The sequence below is a fragment of the Numida meleagris genome, chromosome 14 (assembly GCF_002078875.1).
Source record: "Numida meleagris isolate 19003 breed g44 Domestic line chromosome 14, NumMel1.0, whole genome shotgun sequence".
NCBI lineage: Eukaryota > Metazoa > Chordata > Aves > Galliformes > Numididae > Numida > Numida meleagris.
The window spans coordinates 6,691,586-6,697,720 of NC_034422.1; the positions used below are offsets into that span (position 1 = coordinate 6,691,586).

General features: G+C 47.5%; 1 long non-coding RNA gene across 1 annotated transcript; it reads left to right on the forward strand.

The window, feature by feature from the left end:
- On the forward strand, window positions 37-3,244 carry LOC110406214. The gene is made up of 2 exons (XR_002443354.1): window positions 37-1,153; window positions 2,348-3,244. It is a non-coding gene; the product is annotated as an uncharacterized LOC110406214 (long non-coding RNA).

Genomic DNA, 6,135 nt, shown 5'->3' on the forward strand with positions numbered 1-6,135 from the left:
AACTTGGTGTGGAACACCTGCAAAGCTGAGGTGGGAATTAACCTCTTTTTTGCTGAATATTAGTCCAAATCAGTCAGATTGATTTGAGGGAAAGGAATAACGATCCTGCTCTCTCTCGGCTGCAAGCTGTTCTGCTGGGATGAGGGGGAAGGAAGCTGATGCTCTCCTGCTGCTCCTTCCGTCCCAGTCTTTCATCTCGAGCACATTTGTCTTTGGGGCTCTGCTGTTTGCTGAGATCCTTGCGTGCCAGCACCATGCAGTGACTCAAAAGAGGGACTGGTGCTTTGCAAAGGAGCTGTGCTGTGCCTCGGGCTCCTTGCTGCCAGCTGCTGCTCCCATACTTCACAAGCTGTCAACGTTTCTGATCCTGTAGCACTTGGAGCTAGGCGCTTCCAAAAATGTTATGTTCTACCTGTTCTCTGGGCAGGAGCAGAGGAACGTACGTGTGCCCCTGAGTCTAAGTATTGTGTTTTATGTCTAATTTTAGGTCCGGCAATACTGCTTTTTCTTCCTTAAAGCTATTGGAAACGTTCCCACTAGGCATGTCACTGCTATTACTGATTCTAGAAACTAGACAGCCTGAGCAGTCAGTCAGCTCTGTGAAGATATGAGGGGCTTTGATTCAATGAAATTTCCACTGAGCATTAGTGCTCCCCTTGATCCTGCTTACGGGGGCTGAGTGGTAAAAAATGCAGATAAGCCATCCTGCAACTTTTTAGGGAACAAATGCTCTGTTGTAACAGGGACAACATGGGCAATGCTGGTTGAACACAGAGCAAATATCAGCTGAATTTGTAGTGAAACAAGCTTAATCTCAAGGCAATGGCAAAGCAAAGAGATAATCTACTGAAATGCCAAGAAGGAGGCAAAGCCCTGTGGTCAAGGTCTCTGCAGCATCAACTACAAATGGAATTCAAATGAGGCCAGTAGCTATGTAGAGCAGCTTGGTTTTAAGGCGATTATCTTGCAGAGTGAGACTTTTTTATGAATGCGTCTAACAGTTTGCATCCATCTCTGAATATAGCAATGGTTTTTATAATCTCTTTCAGAGGGGGACTTTGACAGAAACCGAAAGTGATAGTGATGTGGTGGAACATAGAAACTCTTGCTTCCTTCCAGGCTGCTGTGTTGCATTTTCACTTGCCCAGTGCAGGTAAGTATCAGTGGAGATGGTTCTAGTGTACTTCCAGTTCACATTCCTCCTGAACTGGACATTCCCCTGTTTGCAGTCTGTTGTGTACGCTGTGCTCTCCGGTTACTGACTGCTAATGTATGCTGGCCACTGGTGTGTTATGTCAAGCAAAGACTGACAAAAACAGTTGCAAGGTTCTCGTGGAGCTGGAAGCATGTCCTGGCATTGCTGTTGTTTAGAGGTGGCTCTCAGCGCTTGATATTCATTCAAGCCTTGATGACTGGCTGTTGTTCAAGGACAACTTTATCTCTGTAAAACCTTGAAACATCGGCTAAATTTTTCAGGATAAATTCCAGTGCAGCTAGTGGTTGGTTTAGGTGAATCTGAAACATGCCTCCTGTTGTAAAGGAAGATTCATCATGCTGCTCTTCTCATCCTGTAGCAAGAAGAGCTGAGTGGGTCGTGAAATTCTGCCATGGAGGAAAAATGAAGGTGTCCTTCAATCAACCTATAGGGCTATTTCCAAAGCAAATGTTTTTTTCCAGTGGATCTCTGACACAGTCTGTGCAAGTCAGAGCTCCGTTTTCAGGGTGGCAGTTCTCCTTTCATGTCCCTGTGTAGCTTTTTGTTTCAGTCCCTTCACTTGCAATCACCTCTGAGCCCATTGCACAGCATTTGTGCTTCAAGTCTGAAATCTGCCTTTGCCCTGAATTGTTGCCAGAGGATCAAATGTGTATCTTTCCTTTTTTTCTTCCTTTTTCTTTTGTAATGGTTAGGGAAGATACCTTCAAAGGATTCTTAATATGCTGATTGCTTCCTGTTTTCCCCTTGGAGTAAGACTCAGAATAACAATTCACAGATCAGAATGCTTGATTTGAAAAGAGCTCAGATCTCCCAATGAGTGCCTCAAAGTACTGGAGGGGCTGCTGTATTTTTAGTGTGCATCATTTTGACAGCTCTCTGTCCTCCTTGACTGTGTGCATGTTTGCTACTAATGGAGGAAGCAGCCTTGGATTCTTATGCTGGTGCTTTTCTCAGTTTCCTTATTTGTGTCATTTTGTGTGAAAGAGGAGGGGGAGGAACTCTCCTGTCTCTCTTCTGCAGGAAATCAGGCTGGAAGATTGCTGCGATTCCTTCTGGCCTTTTTATTTAATGGTGCTATGTCTGAGCTTAGTTTATGGTTGTTTATTCTGGCTGTAATCTTCAATTTTATAGATCTGTGAAAGTTCCATGTGAGTTTACGACCATGAATGATAGCTTTAGGGATATGAAGTGCCGTATAACAAACAGCAGAGAGAAATAGCATGTAAGTGGTGGCTTTTTCAAACTGCTTCATCTCATTTCATCTTCTGTGATTAAGATTTCATAGCTGTAGAGTGGGTGAGTGCCCTTTCAAAAAGGGAATGGCTCTGTCCTTCGTGGTGGCTTGGCTGTGGGTATGCAGAGCAGGTCCTAAGGGCTTGCTCATTCATCTTGGGGTTGAAATCCCACCGTAGGCAGGGCCCTTCCACTCCCCTGCTGCTGTTGAAAAGCCTGTTTGGTTCAACGGGAGCAGATCAGGGAAGATTTGTGCTTCCAGGAGGGAAGGCCACATCTTCCCACTGCTTTCATATGCTTCTGGCTTCCTTTGACAGCAACTGTCCTAATTTAGCATAGCAGAAAGCTGCTTTAATTGAGATATTCTTTCTGTAGACTTTTGTGCAAACAGCAAACTGAGACTTCTTGTCTGCACTTTGCAAACCTTTCCCCCGACAGTGTCAAGCCCTGAATTTCCACCTTCGCTCATCTCCATTGCAGCAGTCGGTGTGCTGGCGAAGGCTGCGATCTGCTTACGTGCCTTCGGTCTCCTGGAGTCCTCTTGTTAATCACAGATGCTTGCAGCGACTTGTGGTATTGTAATTAACGGCCTTTCTGCACATTGCTGTCAATCTGCATTTCTCATGGCTCATGAGCTTGGGAAAATGCAGTACTTCCAGAGCACCTCAGCTGGATCCCTGTGCATTGTTGTTCCAGGTGTCCTGCTCTGACCTCCTGTTCCCTTGTGGCCTTCAGCCATCTCATTTGTGTGATGCTGAGACTTCTGCTGGTCTGTAATAAAGAGATTTGTCTGGATATTGTATGAAATTTGATATCAGTCTCTAAGGGTTCTCCCACAAGGACCTGTCTGAGTGTGTTAACCTTTTGATTCATAGCAGTCTGTAACTCTACAGAGCATCAGTGGCTGTACTGAGTTTCTATTAACTTTACTCCATTTCCCAGGCCTAGATCTGCATGGTAATGTCAGTAATTTGAGCCATCTGCTCCCCAAATCCAATTGAATTGATCAGAGGGCTTTGAGGGGTGACTTTCATTGCAGAGATGCATTTCTGCAGAGTGCAGTTATAGGGGAGAAGCAGTAGGTTCTGATGCTCAAATTGCCCTTCTCAGGTATGGGTCACTGGATGGACTCAGTGTAGACTGTGATACACTTATAAGGGCTGTAAGAAAAATTCAAAGCTGCTTTTCCAAATAGTGCCAGCCATGGATGAGAACCAGAAGGGAGAGCCAGCATAGATATTGTCATCACCCTACGAACAAGTGTCCTCTGTGGTTAGGTGTGACAGTGTGCCCTTTTCCCAAGGGATCCCATTCCCTGCGGCTGCCTCCTGCCCTTGCAGCGTGAAGGTCTTTTGGATGGAAGATCTGAAAACTGAATGGAGAGGAAAGGAGCACTGCTGTTCAGAGCTTTTTCCCCTTGTTTCAAGAGTGGTGCAGGGACAACGGATGTGTTGGTGGTGGGCTTCTATCAGCAAGGCTTGCTGCCGTTTCCTTGCCCTTTTGCTCAGTGTTTTGGACACACAGCATGCTCAGTGCCCTGGCATTACCTCAGAAATGTCAGGCAAAGGCTTTGTTCCTCTGTGTGCTGCAAGGGGCTGAGTGCTGATGCATGAGCTCCTTCCTCGGAGCTTGGTGGTGGATCCCTCATGCTTAACGTGCTCAGCTCCGCAGCGCTCCGGGGCTGAGCTAAATGCATTCCCCAGCGGGCTGCAGCCCCACTGTGCTCAACTCTTGGAGATGCAGAGAATAATAGACAGTGCTGCTTTGTCAGGTAGATTGTGAAATTAAACACCACGGAGATCACCAGCTTCTCAAATATTACCCTGGCGGGCACCATAAGGACCTAGCATGGGATGTTTATGTACGGTTCACCTGGCTGCATGACCAGTGCTGCTCCTGAAAGCCCCACGGCCGCAGAGATGAGTGTGTCTGTGCTTTCCATCACTCGACCTCACTGCTGGAAACCATGGTTTGTTTGCCTCGTCCTCTGCAATTGCTGTGGGGAGCGGGCACCGAGCAGCTTGCGGAGCTCCTGACTGGGGCTGCTTCATCACTATTAATAGTTATTTCCTCACTGAGGGGTTTTTATGGCTGCGTGCTTAGGGAAGGTTGCTTTCAGCTTCTTTTCCTATCACTCAGATAAATGGTGTGTCAGCTCCGGGATAAATAGGCGAGATAGGGAAGATGTTGCCATGGTAACACAGGGATTTCAGTGATTGGTATCCATGGAGATTGTTGCTAAATTCTGAGCGATTTAAAAATGCTTTATTTAAAACATAATGAGTGTGCCTCTGCCTCTAGAGTGGTGGGGATTGTGTGTGTGTGTATACACGTGCATGCATGTGTGCTTTAGGCCAGCAGCCCCGTCGTGCAACAGAAAGGAGGGGGGAAGTTATTCTGGGGCCATTCGGATGCTGTGAGAGATGGCAGTGGGACACTGTGAGCACTCCTACCCAAAGCTGCCTCCTCACGGCACCCTGATGGGTGACAGCTGCCCGTGGTACCCTACAGCCATGTGCTTTGCAGCGGGTGGGCACTGCTTTGCAGCTCCTACCCAGCCCTTTGCTGCTGCACCCCTTGTCCTAACACGGTAAGAGCTTGTCAAACGCCTCTCTGAAATGGCCCTGTGCTAGCCAGGAATTATCTTTTACTATGTTACTAGTGGGGATGGAAAGCATTGGAAACCTCTTTTTGGCAACCTTAATGAATCTGCGGTTCTATGAGTGGACATGGGGGGGATGGGTTGGGGCTGGACTTGATGATCTTAGAGGTCCTTTCCAGTGTTAATGATTCTATGGTGTGGCTGGTGGCAGCTTGGTTTTCCTTCTTTGCTCTCCAGGATGCAGACCTCAGACCTGTCCAGCTGGAGAAGTTCTGTGTAATGCTGGTTCCCCATGCAGGAAGTACTCAGGACACTTTGCTTGTTTTTAGCAAAAACAATTGACATTTTGGGCCGAGCAACCGGTGAGAGCGCTGAGTGCTAGCAGCCCGTTTGGTTTAATAGCTGGAATTTCAAATTCCCTTTGAGTCCTGTTAGCCCTGCATGCTGCACTTTGCATGGCAAACCTAGGTACTTGGAGGGGTCTGGCGTTGCACCCTGCCCTGGGTGCTTCCTGCTGATGCCTGCTGAGACAACAGCGGTAAGCATCGTGCATAAACAAAAACATTCATCTACATTAGCTTTGCTTCCTCTGCTGCTGTGGCTCTGCCACTGAACCACAGCGCCTGATGTAATTTGGGGGGCAGTCACCACCAAGGGCAATGTTTTGTACCTAGCTGAGATATGAAATTACTTTGGAGTTCTGATGGAAATGCAACCCTCGGTTTTACGTCCCAGTGCCCGAAGCGAGCGGCGCTGAAGCATGGCAGCTGTTGGGAAGGAAAAGATGCGCGGCGCTTTGGGACGGGAGCCTGCGTGCTGCCTGGGCTCTAGGGCACGGGGTAATGCACCCACCACAGCAGAGATGCTTTTTTGGGAACGTCTCAATGCTGGCACACGCTGGGGTTTCTTTTTTTTTTTGTCATTTAGTGCTGAAAAATGAAGTGCATGCGGGCGATCATTACAGCGTCCACCGAGTTTGTTAAAAGATCTTTTTATTCGCCAATTTGCACAACTCCCTTTCCAGGCTGCTGGGCATGATAAAATACAGCCATTCGGCCTGTCAGGGAGATAATTGGTTGGCATT